At 41.3% G+C, this 19,201-nt stretch overlaps 1 long non-coding RNA gene across 1 annotated transcript in view; it reads left to right on the forward strand.

Moving 5' to 3' along the window:
- Positions 1 to 7,972: 7,972 nt before the first annotated feature.
- The window catches only part of 4933400L20Rik (RIKEN cDNA 4933400L20 gene), a 76,584-nt gene continuing 65,355 nt past the window's right edge, over positions 7,973 to 19,201 (forward strand). Inside the window, exon 1 of the long non-coding RNA NR_045730.1 lies at positions 7,973 to 8,056. This is a non-coding gene — a long non-coding RNA (RIKEN cDNA 4933400L20 gene). The remainder of the gene's footprint in view (positions 8,057 to 19,201) is intronic.

Below are 19,201 nucleotides of genomic sequence, written 5' to 3' on the forward strand. Positions count from 1 at the left end.
ATTTGGGCTTAACTGATTGTGAATCTCATGCAGCAGGAGGGCTCAGGGTGCCTTGGGATGAGCCATGGGTAGTAAATCTCTTCCTAGCACTCTACTGGGCTAGGTCTTCTGAGAAGGATGGAGCACAGAGCAGCCTGTGATCTTGGCCTATGTTCTCTGACTATACATCACGGTAAATGGTGTGAACACTCACAATGACAAAGCACACATTGACAGATGCTCCTGCACAGGGACCCAGAGGGACCATAGCAGCATGGAAACAGTTGTTGCATCAAATTGGGGAAATTATATCTTTCTACCTATCTTCCCAGCTTTCTGCAATATGGTTTTATTGTCCTAATAAAAACTTATAATGAATATAAAAACTATTTCATCTATTGAGTTGATGGGATAGGATGGTAAGTGTCTTATCGTTTCAGCAGACTTAATACTCCACCCTCCAAATTTTCCATTGCAAATGACCAATAAATATAATTGGAATATATATATATATATACATATATATATATATATATGTATATATATGTATATATATGCACATTGCATATATTTCAATGAAATAAATAATACAGGCAACAGTCCCCTGGAGAAGACAAAATAAAGGGACATTTCTGTTAGAGTCCTCATAAGCTGGCAAGATAGCTTAGTGGTTGAATGTTCACTGATTTCCTCACCCCCAGCCCCAGAGGACCTCCATTCAGTTCCCAGTATCTGCAGAGGTAGAAGCCCTTAAAGAGGAAGCACAAAAATCCCTCAAGGAATTACAGGCGAATACTGCTAAACAAGTAGGAGCCCTTAAGAGGAAACACAACAATCACTCAAGGAATCACAGGAGAACACTGGTAACCAGGTAGACTCCTTAAAGAACTACAGGCAAACACTGCTAAACAGGTAGAAGAAAGACAAAAATCCCTTAAAGAATTACAGGAAAACACAACCAAACAGGTGATGGAATTGAACAAAACCATCCAAGATCTAAAAATCGGAGTAGAAACAATGAAGAAAACCCAAAGGGAGATAACTCTGGAGATAGAAACCCTAGGAAAGAAATCAGAAACCATAGATGTGAGCATCAGCAACAGAATAAAAGAGATGGAAGAGAGAATCTAAGGTGTAGAAGATTCCATAGGGAACATGGACACAACTATCAAAGTAAATGCAAAATTCAAAAAGATCCTACATCAAAACATCCAGGAAATCCAGGACACAAAGAGAAGACCAAACCTACGGATAATAGGAAGAGATGAGAATGAAGATTTTCAAATAAAAAGGGCCAGCAAATATCTTCAACAAAATTATAGAAGAAAACTTCCCATACCTAAAGAAAGAGATGCCCATGAACATACAAGAAGCCTACAGAACTCCAAATAGACTGGACCAGAAAAGAAATTCCTCTCCACACATAATAATCAGAACAGCAAATACACTAAATAAAGACAGAATATTAAAAGCAGTAAGGGAAAAGGTCAAGTAAAATATAAAGCCAGGCCTATTAGAATTACTCAAGATTTCACACCAGAGACTTTGAAAGCCAGAAGATACTGAACAGATGTTATACAGACAGTAAGAGAACACAAATGCCAGCCCAGGCTACAATACCCAGCCAAACTCTCAATTACCATAGATGGAGAAACCAAAGTATTCCATGTTCACACAATATCTTTCCACGAATTCAACCCTTCAAAGGATAATAAAGGGAGAACACCAACACAAAGATGGAAACTATGCCCTAGAAAAAGCAAGAAAGTAATACTTTAACAAAACTAAAAGAAGATAACCACAAGTACAGATTCCCAACTTTAAAAACAAAAATGGCAGGAAGCAACAATTACTTTTCTTTGATTTCTCTTAACATCAATGGACTCAATTCCCCAATAAAAAGACTAACAGACTGGCTACACAAATAGGACCCAACATTCTGCTGCTTACAGGAATCCCACCTCAGGGGTAAAGACAGACACTACCTCAGAGTAAAAGGCTGGAAAACAATTTTCCAAGCAAAGGGTCTGAAGAAACAAGCTGGAGTAGCCATTCTAATATTGAATAAAATCGACTTCCAACCCAAAGTTATCAAAAAAAGCCAAGGAGGGGCACTTCATACTCAATAAAGGTAAAATCTACCAAGATGATCTCTCAATTCTAAATATCTATGTTCCAAATGCAAGGGCAGCCACATTCATTAAAGAAACTTTAGTAAAGCTCAAAGCACACATTGCACCTCACACAATAATAGTGGGAGACTCCAACACCTCACTTTCACCAATGGACAGATCCTGGAAACAGAAAATAAACAGAGACACATGGACACTAACAAAAAGTATGAAACAAATGGATTTAACAGATATCTACAGAACATTTTATCCTAAAACAAAAGGATATACCTTCTTCTCAGCACCTCATGGTACCCCCTCCAAAATTGACCATATAATTGGTCACAAAACAGGCCTCAACAGATACAAAAATATTGAAATTATCCCATGCATCCTATCAGATCACCATGGACTAAGGCTGATCTTCAATAACAACATAAATAATAGAAAGCCAACATTCACATGGAAACTGAACAACACTCTACTCAATGATACCTTGGTCAAGTAAGAAAGAAAGAAAGAAATTAAAAACTTTTTAGAGTTTAATGAAAATGAAGCCACAACATACCCAAACTTATGGGACACAATGAAGGCAGTCCTGAGAGGAAAACTCATAGCCCTGAGTGCCTCCAAAAAGAAACTAGAGAGAGCATACACTAACAGTCTGACAGCACGCCTAGAAGTTCTAGAATGAAAGGAAGCAAATTCACCCAAGAGGAGTAGAAGGCAGGAAATAATCAAACTCAGGGGTGAAATCAACCAAGTGGAAACCAAAAGAGCTATACAAACAATCAACCAAATCAGGAGCTGGCTCTTGGAGAAAATCAACAAGATAGATAAACCCTTAGCCAGACTAACTAGAGGGCACAGGGACTGTATCCTAATTAAGAAAATCAGAAATGAAAAGGGAGACATAACAACAGAAACTGAGGAAATCCAAAATATCATCATATCCCATAAAAAGGCTATATTCAACAACACTGGAAAACATGGATGAAATGGACAAATTTCTAGACAGATACAAGGTACAAAAGTTAAATCAGGATCAGAATAACGATCTTAACAATCCCATTTCCCCTTAAGAAATAGAAGCAGTCATCAATAGTCTCCCGACCAAAAGAGCCCAGGACCAGATGGGTTCAGTGCAGAGTTCTATCAGACCTTCAAAGAAGACCTAATTCCAACCCTCCTCAAACTATTCCACAAAATAGAAACAGAAGGTACTCTACCCAATTCATTCTATGAAGCCACGATTACTCTGATACCTAAACCTCACAAAGATCCAACAAAGAAAGAGAACTTCAGACAAATGTCCCTTATGAATATTGATGCAAAAATACTCAATAAAATCCTTGCAAACTGAATCCAAGAACACATCAAAACGATCATCCATCATGACCAAGTAGGCTTTATCCCACAGATGCAGGGATGGTTTAATATATGGAAATCCATCAACGCAATCCACTATATAAACAAACTCAAAGACAAAAACCACATGATCATCTCGTTAGATGCTGAGAAAGCATTTGACAAAAATCCAACACCCCTTCATTTTAAAAGTCATGGAAAGATCAGGAATTCAAGGCCCATACCTAAACATGATAAAAGCAATCTACAGCAAACCAGTAGCCAACATCAAAGTAAATGGAGAGAAGCTGGAAGCAATCCCACTAAAATCAAGGACTAGACAAGGCTGTCCACTTTCTCCCTACCTATTCAACATTGTACTTAAAGTCCTAACCAGAGCAATTCAACAACAAAAGGAGATCAAGGGGATACAAATTGGAAAGGAAGAAGGGAAAATATCAATATTTGCAGATTTTATGACAGTATATATAAGTGACCCTAAAAACTCCACCAGAGAACTCCTAAACCTGATAAACAGCTTCAGCGCAGTAGGTGGATATAAAATTAACTGAAACAAATCAGTGGCCTTTCTCTACACAAAAGATAAACAGGATGAGAAAGAAATTAGGGAAACAACACCCTTCACAATAGTCACAAATAATATAAAATACCTTGGTGTGACTCTAACTAAGGAAGTAAAAGATCTGTATGACAAGAACTTCAAGTCTCTGAAGAAAGAAATTGAAGAAGATCTCAGAAGATGGAAAGATCTCCTATGCTCATGGATTGGCAGGATTAATATAGTAAAAATGGCTATGCTGATGAAAGCAATCTACAGATTCAATGCAATCCCCATCAAAATTCCAACTCAATTCTTCACTGAGTTAGAAAGGGCAATCTGCCAATTCATCTGGAATAACAAAAATCCTAGGATAGCAAAAACGATTCTCAACAATAAAAGAACCTCTGAGGGAATCACCATGCCCAACCTCAAGCTGTACTACAGAGAAATTGTGATAAAAACTTCATGGCACTGGTACAGAGACAGACAGATAGATCAATGGAAGAGAAATGAAGACCTAGAAATGAACCCACACACCTATGGTCACCTGATCTTTGACAAGGGAGCTAAAACCATCCAGTGGAAAAAAAGACAGCATTTTCAAGAAATGGTGCTGGCACAACTGGTGGTTATCATGTAGAAGAATGCAAATTGATCCATTCTTATCTCCTTGTACAAAGCTCAAGTCTAAGTGGATCAAAGACCTCCACATAAAAGTAGAGACAATGAAATTTATAGAGGAGAAAGTGGGAAAACCCTCAAAGATATGGGCACAGGGGAAAAATTCCTAAACAGAACAGCAATGGCCTGTGCTGTAAGATCAAGAATCGACAAATGGGACCTCATAAAAAAATTTGTAGGGCAAAAGATACTGTCAATAAGACAAAAAGGCCACCAACAGATTGGGAAAGAATTTTTACCAATCCTAAACTTGATAGGGGACTAATATCCAATATATACAAAGAGCTCAAGAAGCTGAACTCCAGAAATTCAAATAACCCCATTAAAAAATGGGGTACAGAACTAAACAAAGAATTCCCAACCAAGGAATACCACAGGGCTGAGAAGCACTTGAAAAAATGTTCAACATCCTTAATCATCAGGGAAATGCAAATCAAAACAACCCTGAGATTCCACCTCACACCAGTCAGAATGGCTAGGATCAAAAATTCAGGTGATAGCAGATGCTGGCGAGGATGTGGAGAAAGACGAACACTCCTCCATTGCTGGTGGGATTGCAAGCTTGCACAACCACTCTGGAAATCAGTCTGGTGGTTCCTCAGAAAACTGGACATAGTACTCCAGGTAGATCTAGCAATACCTCTCCTGGGCATAGACCCAGATGCTCCAACTGGTAATAAGGACACATGCTCCACTATGTTCATAGCAGCCCTATTTATAATAGCTAGAAGCTGGAAAGAACCCAGATGTCCTTCAACAGAGGAATGGATACAGAAAATTTGGTACATTTACACAATTGAGTACTACTCAGCTATTAAAAACAATGGATTTATGAAATACTTGGGCAAATGGATGTATCTGGAGTATATCATCCTGAGTGAGGAAACCCAATCACAAAAGAAGTCACTTGATATGCACTCACTGATAAGTGAAAATTAGCCCAGAAACCTAGAATACCCAAGATACAACTTACAAAACACAAGAAAAGCAAGAAGGAAGACAAACTCATAGATACTTCATTCCTCCCTAGAATAGGGAATAAAATATCTATGGAAGGAGTTGCAGAGACAAAGTTTAGAGCTAAGACGAAAGGATGGACCATCCAGAGACCTCCCTACCCGGGGGTCCATTCCATAATCAGCCACCAAATGCAGACACTATTGCATATGCCAGCAAGATTTTGCTGAAAGGACCCTGATATAGCTGTCTCCTGTGAGGCTTTGCCAGTGCCTGGTAAATACAGAAGTGGATCCTCACAGTCATCTATAGGATGGAACACAGGGCCCCCAGTGTAGGAGCTAGAGAAAGTACCCAAGAGCTGAAGGGGTCTATAACCGTATAGGTGGAACAACAATCTGAACTAATCAATACTCCCTGAACTAGTGTCTCTAGCTGCATATGTAGCAGAAGATGGCCTAGTTGGCCATCATTGGGAAGAGAGGACCCTTGATCTAGCAACTTTATATACCCCAGTACAGGGGAAAGCCAGGGCCAAGAAGTGGGAATGAGTGGGTAGGGGAGGAGGGCAGGGGGGAGGGTACATGGGACTTTTGGGATAGCATTTGAAATGTAAATGAAGAAAATATCCAATAAAAAAAAAGCCAAAAAAAAGAAAAGAAAAGAAACTCAAGAAGAGGGAAGACCAAAGTGTGGATACTTTGCTCCTTCTTAGAATGGGGAACAAAATACCCATGGAAGGAGTTACAGAGACAAAGTTTGGAGCTGAGACAGAAGGAAAGACCATCCAGAGACTGCCCCACCGGGGGATCCATCCCATATATAACCACCAAACCCAGACACTATTGCATATGCCAGTAAGATTTTGCTGACAGGACCCTTACATAGTTCTCTCTTAAGAGGCTATGCCAATGCCTGGCAAATATAGAAGTGGATGTTCACAGTCATTTATTGGATGGAACGCAGAGCCCCTAATGCAGGAGCTAGAGAAAGTACCCAAGGAGCTAAAGGGGTCTGCAACCCTATAGGAAGAACAACAATATGAACTAACCAGTACCCCTCCAGAGCTGTGTCTCTAGTTGTATATGTAGCAGAGGATGGCCTAGTCGGCCATCAATGAGAGGAGAGGCCCTTGGTCTTGCAAAGATTATATGCCCCATTAAAGGGGAATGCCAAGGCCAGGAAGCTGGAGTGGGTGGGTTGGAGATCAGGGCAGGGGGAGGGTATAGGGGGCTTTGGTGATGCATTTGAAATGTAAGTGAAGAAAATATCTAATAAAATGTTTTAAATTAAAAAAAAAGAAATAGAATTAAGGTTTTCATATGGATGGTCCTCAGTCAAGGCTAGGAATCTGCATGTCGACCAAGCTTTCCAGGAAACTCTAAGTTGTGCTCAGACAAAACTGTGGTCAAGCAAGAGCAAATGTGGGTTCAACATCTCCTTAATAAAAGCAATGGTCACATGATACAAGCACATAGAATTTGAAAGCCAGAGAGATCAATCAAGGTGAATGTATTTGACGCAGTGGTCACCAGGGTTGCTGGGACCAGTTTGCCCTCACAGGTTCCTGGTATTAAGGAGGTTACAATGAAATGAAGAGGTTTGATGGACAGGGCAGGGGCCTGATCATCAACTGAGAAAGGGATCAACGAGAAGCTCATTATGTCAGGTCAACTCTACAGACCTAAGAAAGTCACACTACTATATAATGGAGACATTATGCACTCCACCCTCCCCTCTGCACAGAAATATCCCTATGCAAATCAGCATGGGCCTCAAGAAAGGCACAGCACCCTCCTCACATCTCAAAAATTTTAATAAAGATTCGTTTAAACTTTTTACTCTTCCTGCAATGAACAAGTTGAACTTCTCTCTGAGAGAAAGAGAAACCACTGAACTTTTGGGAATATGCAAAAGTTCACAGAGAGGGATCATTCTGAGATCTCACGGCAATAATACAAACAACAGTACTACAAGAGGGCAAGAGAACAAGAGAAATAAGGAAATCTTCTAATTTAGATTTGTCAAAAAGTTCTTTAGTAATTAGGATAATTATATACAAAAGAATCAAAAATCATTGTTTCTAAGTGAGAATAAATTATTGAAATATACTCCTATATAGAAGTCAGATTTAGAAGGTCACAAATTGTCTAATACTGAAATCTCAATTGGATAAATTGACCCATTTGAAATTTTCTTCTCAGTACTATCTGCCTCAAGATTTACCTTGTGCAAGTCCCTCAGCACAGGTTAATTGACCTGAATCCAATTCAGACTATGACATTCTCCTGCCTGAGAATACTCTGTAACTGCCACTCAGTAACTGTCACCTCAAAGGTGACAGTCAGCTGCCTCCTGGGATAACTTAGCAAAGCTCTCCAAAGACCATGGAACCGGCTTCCCTTTGTTTTCCCCAAAGGTAAGATAAACTTCCCATATCTATGAAATTGGTCTCTCATTTACAGAGATCCCTCCCTCAAAGAGCCTTTCGTTTGTCATACTCTTATAATAAATAGTTATAATGCTGTTGAACACTTTCATGTTCCAGGCATTGCCTAAGCAGTGTAAGCAGTGTCAATAAGTATGTAAATACATAAGTAAGAATATTAGCATGGAAGTACTGCCCAAAGCAAGATGGAGCATTCCATATCGATCATCAATCAAGAAAAGACGCTATAGACTTGTCTATAGGCAATAGGATGGAGGCATTTTCTTCGTTGAAGTTGTCCCTCTTCCCAGATAACTCTAGTTTATGCAAGTTAGGGGAGAAAACAGAATAGGATGTAACTAGGTTTAAATGGGAGTATAAAAGTGAGCCCTACTTAGAGTTAGAGAGTTTACAGAGATAAGAAAGAGGGAAAAAATCTGTGTACTTACAGGGAGAAGTTGTAAAATGATGGTAAGTCAGTAGCCATTTACAAAGTAGGAAGGAAGCTATAACCAGTGACCAAACCTTGCCAATTCTTGACCTTGAAACCCCCCCCACACACACACACACCTACTTGAAACACACACACACACACACCTACATACTGTGATAAATGAATTTCTATTTGTTTAAGTGGCATTTATGCTATGGCAGCACAAGAGAACTATAGACCAGATCTTGAAGATTTCTAGATAAGGGTCCTAGGCTGTTTAAAAAATGCTAAAACTTGGGGATGGTGAGATGGCCCAACAGTTAAATGCATTTATTCTTGCAGAAGAGAAGAGTTCAGGTCCCAGTCCCAATATGATGGCTGACAACTGTCTGTAACTCCCATTCAAAGGGATTCAATGGTCTCTTTGGCTCACTGTGAGATGCACTGACATACATGCAGGCAAATACACACATCTACAAAAGAAAACAAAGATGCCTCTTAGACATTATTTTTAAAATGCTGAGACTTTGAAGAGAGGGCATACGTGGTAAGTTTGAGGTTCACCTAAGAAGAGCCAGCATGGTTGGGTCAGAGCAAGCAGAGCATGACAGCAGATAAAGTCTTGGTAGAGGAGGGAGAGAGGAGAAACATGACAAGACTTCAGCTTTCATTCTGGCGACAGAAGGATAACATGGCATGGTATGTCGTGGCATACCACAACATGGGGCAGTATGAAAGGCTCATTCTGGATACTGACTCAGGAACAGACCTGAATACAACCATCAGCTGAGAAGGCACAGCCTGGCAGCTGGGAGGAGAAGCAGGGTTAGGTGAGAGCCTGGAAGGAACAGGAAGAGGAGAAAGGGTTGATGGGCTTCTAAGTGACTTAAGACTTGAATGAGTAACTGGCTCTTGGATTCTGGATCCTGGGTCATTAGTAGCCACAGCAGGATAATGAAGGTGACAGCCTGGTTGGATACAGCCAATGTAGAATAAGGAGAGGACAGAGAGGCAAATATGGACCACTTGCTTAGAAAGTTTGTTTTGCAAGAGGATGGCAAAATCGGCAGTAGATGATATCAATAGACAGCTGCTTTCAGAGGGAGCTATGACAACATAAGGGAGATAAGCTAGAGTTGTACAGACCCATCGTGTTGGTGAGAGAACAATAGCTGAATATTTTGTTCATTTTTACAGAGAACAACACCAAGGTATAGAGAGGTAGAGACATTTTGTTAAGTAAACACAGCTGATCACCTGAGAATCAGGAATCCCATCACATCAGATCTGCCAAATGAAGTCAGCATTCTTAAAGACCCCTATTAGTTTAATCCAGACTCTCCTTCAACTCCAGTTCAAGTTCAAGCTCACCTCTTCTTCCCCACAGCTAGAAGTGATCTCTGCTTCCTCCCTGTGACCTCCCATACCGATTAATCTTGTTGTTTTATTATAGCTATTCATTTCCTGTCTCCTGCCATATTGCGAATGCCTTGAAGGCTTCGAGTATGCATTATAAACCTATTCATCCTTCCCATCCATTAACATGGGACCTAGCATGAGACAGGAGCTCAAACAACATTTACATCAGGCCAGCAGGTGGGGAGGGAGCAGAACGTAAGGGGAGAGAAATTGTGTATCTGAAAGAAAAGTAAAACCTCATAACAGCTGAGAATCCACAGCTTGGGACTAAGAGAGGAGGGAAGGAGGAAAAAAGAGAGGAAGGAAACAAAGAAAGAATAAAAGGAGGGAGGGAGAGAGAAAGAAAGAGGAAGAAAGGAAAGAAGACAAGAAGGGAGGGAAGGAGGAAGGAAGAGAGGTGGAGGAGAAAGAGGAGTTCCTTTTTGCCAAAGTCCCCTCACAGGACTGATACCTCATACATTAAGGCCTTCATCCTCTCTGACTAGAGGACTGCATTTGCTTTAACACATCCTCTAAGGTGCTGCTATCCCTTTCCGCCCATCTCTGCCTGTGTCTCAGGTCTGGTCTGAACTCACCACGTCTTGTTAATAATAAATCAGACACGCAGACGCTCTGCAAAGGGGGGAAGGCCTTCTAAGTGCACACCTGTTAGGTCAAGAAACACCTGGAGAGGAATTTTACCATCTGCTCAGCGGCAGCTGGGGAGAAGCACCAAGAGGATGTGTGCATTTCAATTCAGGAGCGTCGCTGGGTCTCCTACTCAGTGCCAGATCCTGTGCTGAGCAGAGTGACAGGAGGGGCCAGAGACTGTTTTTTTACTGTCACCACACTTAGTTCTTGTGAGATGGGTGGGAGAAAGTAGCAGAGCCAGAGTTAGAATTATGTGATCATCTGTGAACATATATCATTCATATATCAGATCAGATACTGATACTTAGAGACTCAGGTACTGATTACTTTAAGCCCATGAGGATCTTGACTTATTTTATACTGGGATTGGCAGATGCAGAAGTGCATAAGGGTGGGGCTGGAAAGATAGCTCAGTTTGTAGACGGCTTGCCTACCATGTAGGAAGCCTGGGTTTTATCTCCATTGACGTATAAACCATGCATAGTGGCACATGTCTATACTCCAAGTACTAAAGAAGTGGAGCCACGAAGATCAGAAGTTCAAGTCATCCTTCCCTACATAGTGAGTTTGGAGCAGACTGGGCAACAAGGACACTTGAGATTGCTACCTTCATTGTAGCTGTCGCCAGACCATTGCTGCATATGTCACCTTGAGGAAAATGTCTAAGTTTCATTAGAAGGCCTGAGCCCCCTCACCATGCCCTCTTTCAGCCTTGTTCTATTCCCTTCTATTCCCTTACCTAACTTGGGAATGATATTTGTTCCCATTTAGAAACGGTGTTTGTTTTGCTTTTGCCCTGGAGTAAGATAGTGTTACCTCCTCTGCCTGCAAGTTGGGAAGCTGTTTTAACCTATTCTGAGTCATGGTTTTCTTATGCGTAAGTCTCTTTCTCCAGAGAGAGAGAGAGAGAGAGAGAGAGAGAGAGAGAGAGAGAGAGAGACTGACCTATGCCCGTTCTGGAATCACTAACCAGTTGCTGTGTAAGAAAGGGGATCAGCGGGCTGGAGAGATGGGTTAGTGGTTAAGAGCACCGATTGCTCTTCCAAAGGTCCTGAGTTCAAATCCCAGCAACCACATGGACAGAAAAAAAAAAGAAAGAAAGAAAGAAAGAAAGAAAAGGGATCAGCAAACACGCAGCGAACAAGGAACGGCCGATAAAGTTCACCCTGGAAAGCTTTCAAACCATGGTAAAAGTTGGGCCTATCACCGGAACATCTGAAACTATTAAACTGAGAGAGGCTCCAGCTTGCAAGTTTTGTAAAAGCTACCTGATGATTCTAATTTGCAGTAAAGGGTTAGGACTAATAAAATATATATATATATATATATATATATATATATATATATATATATATATACACACACACACACGCAGATAGGAAGGAAAAGGAGAGTATTTGAAAACTATTGTGTTACTTTTCTGAACTTTCGTTAAAAATGAGGAGTCCTCTGCCATTCAATTTGTTTTACTACCTCCCTGTTTTTAAGATGTTATTGTTTGCTTCAGTTTCCAGAAGTCTGAATATGATATGCTTTGGGAATAAGTGCTTCTTCCTTCCTCTCTTTTTCTTTCTCTTGTTCTTTCTCTCTTTCTCTCTCTCTCTGTCTTTCTTTCTTCCTTCCTTCCTTTCTTTCTTTCTTTCTTTCTTTCTTTCTTTCTTTCTTTCTTTCTTCCTTTCTCTCTCTCTCTCTCTCTCTCTCTCTCTCTCTCTCTCTCTCTTCCTATTTATTAAATAAGACAAAGATTCACTCTGCAACATAGGCAACAGTCCTCCTACTTCAACATTCCAAGTGCTAGGGCTATAGGCATAATTGTCATGTTCAGGGAACTCTTTGAATTTATCCCTCTTTGAGGTCACATGGCATCTTGATTTTCTGTATTTTGCGTATCATCTTTGGCAGGTTATTTGTATTATCATTTGAGTAGTTTTTCAGGCTCACCTTCTTTCTCTTCTTCTTCTTGGACTTCAACCACACTGACATTTGGTTTAGATTGTAATCCTAGAGGATGCTCCATGCTTCCTTTTGCTTTTGGTCTCATTGCTCTCTGTGGTTCTTCTTGCATAATCATCACCTCCTGTATTTAAGTTTCCTCTTCCGCCCACTATCTCCATTCTGCTAGTGAGCTCATTGTAAGCTGCTATTTCCGTACTTCTAAAATTCTACTTCATTCTCCATTACATCTTCCACACCTTTTCAGTGGCTTTCTCTTTGTTCCTTGCTCTAGGTAACTTTGAAATCGTTTGTTGAATGTGTTCTATGATCGCGGCTTTAGAATCTTTACAGGGTCGCTGTACTGTCTGTCTTCTCTATGCTCCTATCAGTTATATTTTCTTCCCTTGCAGCTGAAGGTCCTTCCATTACTGGTTTGTTAGGTGACTTTTCTATTGAAACATGGACACATGTGGTGAATTATATGAGGATTTTTTTTCAACCTACTTTATATTTCTAGAATTAGTTTTTTCTAAACTTACCTCTCTGTACTTCTTTCACAAGACAATGTCTTTAGCTGAAACACTCATTAAGAATTAAAGTCATATAATTTTTTCTTAGTGAATTATTTAAGATAAAATATACTCAGACTAACAATGGTTTATATCATGGGAGCTTGAGGGTCCAGATTTCATTCCAATTCACGTCCCATCTCTATGAAATTGTTTGTTCAAGTGCTTTTATTAAAGAATAATCTAGAAAAACATATCCCATATACAGGCAACAGCTTTTGGGATAGCCAGTTCAATACCCACATGAAGACCAAGCTGCACACCTACTACATATGTGCAGGGAGGCCAGCCTGTGTATGTTCTTTGGTTGGTGGTCAGAGGAGAAGGGGAGGGGGCGATTGGGGGGATTACATGAGGGGGGTGACTGAGAGGGTGGAGCAGTGGGAAAGATGTAAAGTGAATAAGTAAAAGTAAATAAAAATAAAAAATAAAGAACAATAATTCAGATAAAGCAATATTTATCCTTTTTAGTATACATCTCTGTAGGTTTTGATGGATGCCCACTAAAATCATGATAACAACATAGAGTAGCTTTAGTTCCTCGATCAGAACATACAAAATCTTGGAAGGAACAGAAACACCTTCAGGATGTAGCCAGGACATCAAACTTTCCCAGGACATCAAACTTCTTATGATCTGGCCTTTGTCCCCAGAACCTAGAGTTCAGATGCGGAACTTGGAAAAGTCGGCGATCAGTCTCACCTCCTCCTCTGACCCAGATTCTCCAGGATCATTTTTATGACTGTTCTTCCATGTAGAGAAAACGATATATTCTGACATCCAAGTACCAAAGGAGGATTCCGAAGCAAAAGCACCCCAGTCTCCTTCTGCCATGCCACTCCAGTATTCTAGTTCATTTTCTTAAGGAAACAAAAATCCCAAATTTTAATGTTTCCAAGCAACAAAATGTGGGTCATCTAGACAGGAGTTTGGCTGTGACTGACACAGATCCCTGTGATCAGCTGGCCTCTTCGCTGAGTCGCATTCTCTTGGATGTCGTAGGGCATTCCTGGAGACTTGCATTCCTGGAGGTTGGATATTTGGTGAGTCTAAGGGAGCTCTGGCTGGGACTGTTCATCTTGGCTCTGAATGGTCTCTCGGGGGCTCAAAAAGCACTCAAGAGCGTAAGATGGTGGTGAGCATCATTGGACAAGCAGTTTTCAAGTCCTTCAGTCACATCTCAGTTTTATAAAATATGTTTAGTAGGAGGAGTAGGGGTAGTGGGGTGGGGGCGTGGTGGGTAATGCTACACAAGCCACAGCGTGTGTGTGGAAGTCAGAGGGATACCTGGCAGAATCAGTTCTCTTGTTCCACTTTACAAGGGTTTCAGAAATTGAACTCAAATTGCCAGGTCTGACCACCAAGTACCTTTACCCACTGAACCATCTCACTGACCCTACATGTTCCCAGTGGGACATCAAATAAAAACTGAATTGTGGGATTTCTCTCCCCAGTCCTAGGCATTGAACCTAGGATCTTGTGCATGTTGGTCAAGCTCTCTGCTACTGAGATATGTCCCCTAGCTATTACAACATATTTCCCAAGAGTCCATCAACTAGCCTAAATACAGATTCAAGGAATGAAGAAAGAAACTCCATTTTTTGAAGAGAAAATGCAGTGTCACATAAATTAGGGTTGGGAGGAATTTTTGTGGACATGTGTTCACAATCCACCACATTGTGCTAGAAGAAGAGACAGCAAAGCTCAAAGATGAATCTGAATACCCTGGACAGAAGCCCACAGTGGACACTCATAGTGACACTCTATCTAGTGGTCCAGGATAGAACATATGGTCCATCTTCATTACTAAAGAAATCCCAAGATACTGGATCCCACAACAAACCCCAGCTTTTCCAGGCTGGGGAAGTTATAGCTTTCTGTTCACTGATAAGCACAAAGAGGCTTTCATTTGGTACCCTACCTCTATTTTGCTATTAACCATTCATGGTACATCAAAAGCAAGTGCCCCAAATGCTTTCTCTCAACAAAAATCATCATACTGTCTCTGTCTTTTTAGAGGCTAAGGATGGTCATGAAGATGAGCAGTTAACACGGTCAAGGGAGTCTAGCAGATTTGCCTTCAAATTTGACTTTGACCATCTATTTTGTACATAAGTTTGGATGAGTTAATTAAGCTTGCTAAACTCTGTTCCTCGTCTGTAATACTTGAGTTAGAGGTCTTGCACAGTGCCAGGCACATGGTACAAGGTGCCTTTGATAGTGGCTTCTTCCCTGGCAGAACAGGCAGAGTTTTGACCCAGAGGCAATAGTGCCTACAGCTTCCAGGCCATCAAAGACAGAAGCAGATTGTTTTCTTTGTTAAGTTTTAACTTGAAGCAGACAGAACCATCCCTGTAAAGTAATTTATTTGTTGCCTCCGGGCCCATGTTAGGAAGAGTTCCCTGTCTATTCCAGGCTGATTTTGCAAACATTAACATATGTCAAGAGCTCACCCACAGCCAAAGATGTAAAACTCCTCTTCCTTCTTTAGAAGAAAGGAGAACAAGGGAGAATAATGAACCATACTAGGAAAAGTCAGGTAGTAATGACCAGACATTAAGCAGGGTGAGCTGTGGCTTCTGGGTTCGATGGACCATGAGCCCTAGGTGGGAAGTGGGGAAGGAGGCTGCCGGGGAAAGTCTTGGTAAGAGAATGTTAGCAAGTTCTTTGCATGGCCCACCTATTATGTCTTTATACCCACTCTGTCTATTTTTCTTCACATGAAGTTGGTATTGCCCATTCTGTAGCCTATGGAACTGACAGAGATAAATAATTTGCTTCATGCAGATAATATAGGACAGAACTGAGATTCAATCTCAGGCCCATCCAATTCAAGAAACTATACCACCCTCCCTCCCCACCACCACCACCATCCCCAACCCGGACCATTTTTCTATATCACAGAAGTGTTCTTCAACTTGATTTAATATTTAGGTTTTTTTTCCAGCTATGAGGATTGAATTCAGGGACAGTGTTTCTGTTCCTAGTTATCTGTTAGGAACTGGTTCTAATGCTTTGTCTTAACTTGAACCCCCAAATCAGGAAACTGTGTGTCCAAATGCTGAAGGTCCCTGTCCCCACTTGGTTTTTGATTGACCAATAAAGAGCCAACAGCCAAGATGGGCAGGATAGAAGAGGCAGACCCTTTCTTTTTTCTCTCTCATTCTTCCCCCAGGAACCTAGAAATCCTGAGACTCATCAAGAGATTAAGCAAGCTCCTAGAAATATAGCAAGGAAAGGAATAGTGATGTGGAATGGTCTTGGTCAGGGGCTCACATATATCTAGGTATTAAGTTAGACCTCAGTGAAACTCATGGCTGTCTTTCTGTCCATCACATTGATCTAGCAAAACTAACATCACCACTACTATTCTATCATCCACATGCATCTGACTTGCTGAGCCCTGAACATTTGGGGCCATGATGGGTATTTATCCAGCAATTTTCCTTTAGTTCAAAACTAGAAGCCGGTATCCCTGTCTTCCTCTGTGACCTCAGGGCTCTTCCTTAGCTGTTCTTCATTGACATTTTGCATCAGGCTTATAGAAGCTATGTACATTGCTAAGACCATGGGTGTAAATTCCATATGTGGTGGATCTTGTATTTTGATGCTAATTCTACTCTCCTGGAAGGGACTACAGACTAGGAGTGAATCACGTACACAGGTGCCTTATGAACCTTCTCTTCACCTTAACTTTTCAAATAAAGGCTAAAGTTGATGATTGGGCAGTAAGAGTGGAAAAGTTTGGGAGAGAAGGGGAGGGGGGAGAGAAGGGGAGGGGGGAGAGAAGAGGAGGGGGGAGAGAAGGGGAGGGGGGAGAGAAGGGGAGCGGGGAGAGAAGGGGAGGGGGAGAGCAGAAGAGGAAGACAGAGGAGGATGAGGTAGAAGGAAGATGGAGCTAGAGCACATGGCTTGGAGAAATCACAAGTTATTTGGGATCTAATAGATGGGAATAGAGTAATGTAGTAGTAGAGCTGCCCAGTCTAGGCGTGTATTTTGTATACCAATTATCTGAGCTGTGAATTTTTTGACTGGGCTTTTTGTGTTAAAGATTTACCGCAACACCATACAATTTTTGCTCTCCATTAGCTTGTATTCAATTCAGTCCTGGAGCAATGCAGACACAAGTCCTGATCACAGAGCAATGGGCTCTGATCACTTCTCCATGCAGCTTCTGCCACAACAACAAATTGCCATGACTTCCTATGCTGAAAGTAGGCCATTTGCACTTTCAAAAAGTTTGCTAACTGTGCTGAAGACAACGGATTAGATGGGGCACTGAAGGTGGCTGTCTGTCAGGCAGGGTGCTGAGAGAATATGGCAGGTGACCAAATGGAGGAAGTAAATGCAGAAATGCAGCAAGGGTAAACTAAAGGCAATGGAGGCAGAGAGCATTAGGAAGGTCTCGTGAAGGGCAGAAAGATGCTGCCGGTGATTGATTGGTAGGGTGGAAGTTTAGGAGAGTAGAAGAGACTGGGAGTGGTGATGGGCTTGATTGCAGCTCTCAGGTTTAGACCCCGGGCAAAGAGGTGAGCAGAATTATATGCAGAGCACGGAGTCCTCTGCAAATGCAAACCTTGAACCAACTAATAGGTATTTGCTGGAAAGGGGGAGAAAATAATTACCAACAAGCTGCAGTTCAATACATCCTGGGCTCGTTGCTCTGATTGTCCCGACCTCTGAGATGTGAGGCACTGTCATTGACGTGAGGAGCAGAGGTTACTCTGGGATGAAGATTCACACACCTGAATGCTTCAGGCTTTTATGAGAGACAGGGAAAGGAGGGGGTGTTATACTTAACTCAGAATCAAAATTGCATTAAACTTCTCTCATAACTGTGAAAGCCATGCATCTCAGAACAAAAGAGTACCGAAAGAAGAAGGAGCAAGGGAACACTCTGGAAGTGAACAGGATCCCAGAGGTCTGCCTCCGGTGTTTTAGAGATGAGTTCTAGAGTAACTCGCATCATCTGTATCTCAGTTTCCCCATCTATGACTCTGCCCTTCATGTATCAAAGGGTTTTGAAGGTTCTCATATTGTCCATTTGGGCAAAACAAGCAAAAGACTTTTCAACTTCTTGGAGAAATGGCTCAATTGGTGAAATGGCTGCTGAGTTTGGATTCTTGGGACCTACATCAAAAGGACAGCTTGCCTTGGTAGCTCCTATACTGAGAGGTGGGTTGATTTCTAGAGCTTCCTATCCAGCCAGCCTAGCTGTGTAGATGACCTCCAGGTTGTGTGTCAGACCAAGTATCACAAACTAAGGTGAAGAGCTGCTGAGGAAGACACCTAACACCTCTGGCTCAGAGGCACGCACATGTGACGATTCCGGAACTACAGTGGACCTCACATGACTAAAGGAAAGTGAAACCACAGATAACATAGCGGCAGTGAAGATGTAGGATGCAGTCCAGGACCAAGCAACATTAAGGAAACATCTCATGAAATACAGAATGGATCAGCTCAGGCCAGGAATTGTTCACTGTAACTTTTCGATAAAACTGACCCCAGAGCCTGGGAAGCAAGGCATTTGGCTTGGGTATATTCTGACCAAAGAACTAGACAGGCTAAAATGAAACTTTGGTATAATTATTTCATGAAATAGATTGACTCTTTTCAAGTGATGTTTACATTGGTTTCATAAAATGCTTCCTAATGAACCATCCTTGGTAAGGAGGTCGGGTTTGGGTGGTGGTTAACTGGTGGTTGTTTATAAGCCAAGTAAGCTTCGCCAGGATGGGTATTAAACCAACATGGTTTTCATGTGGGTTGGTTGCACATACGCAAACAGACAGGGGCCTAGGATCAGTGGTGTTACCTCTGCAGTATACTGGCATGCCTCCAGATAAAGGAAGGCCCTTAGGCCTTCAGACTAGGTTTGGGGATTACAACACTGCCTCCTTCATCCTAGGATTTATAGGTTTTGGGGAAATTATACCATGAGGCCTCCATGCTGCTAGTTTGCAAAAACTATGGGATTTCTTGATCTCATTCACATGTATGAATTTTCCCACCATAAATTAGTTTCTATAGATATTCTATAAGAAACAGAGATTTGTTTTTATCCCCTACTTATTTATCTTCTATCTATCCTTCCCCCTATCCAATTGGTTCTATTTCTCTGAAGAAACCTAACATCCTACTATATGT

The sequence above is a fragment of the Mus musculus genome, chromosome 8 (genome assembly GCF_000001635.26).
Source record: "Mus musculus strain C57BL/6J chromosome 8, GRCm38.p6 C57BL/6J".
Classification (NCBI taxonomy): domain Eukaryota; kingdom Metazoa; phylum Chordata; class Mammalia; order Rodentia; family Muridae; genus Mus; species Mus musculus.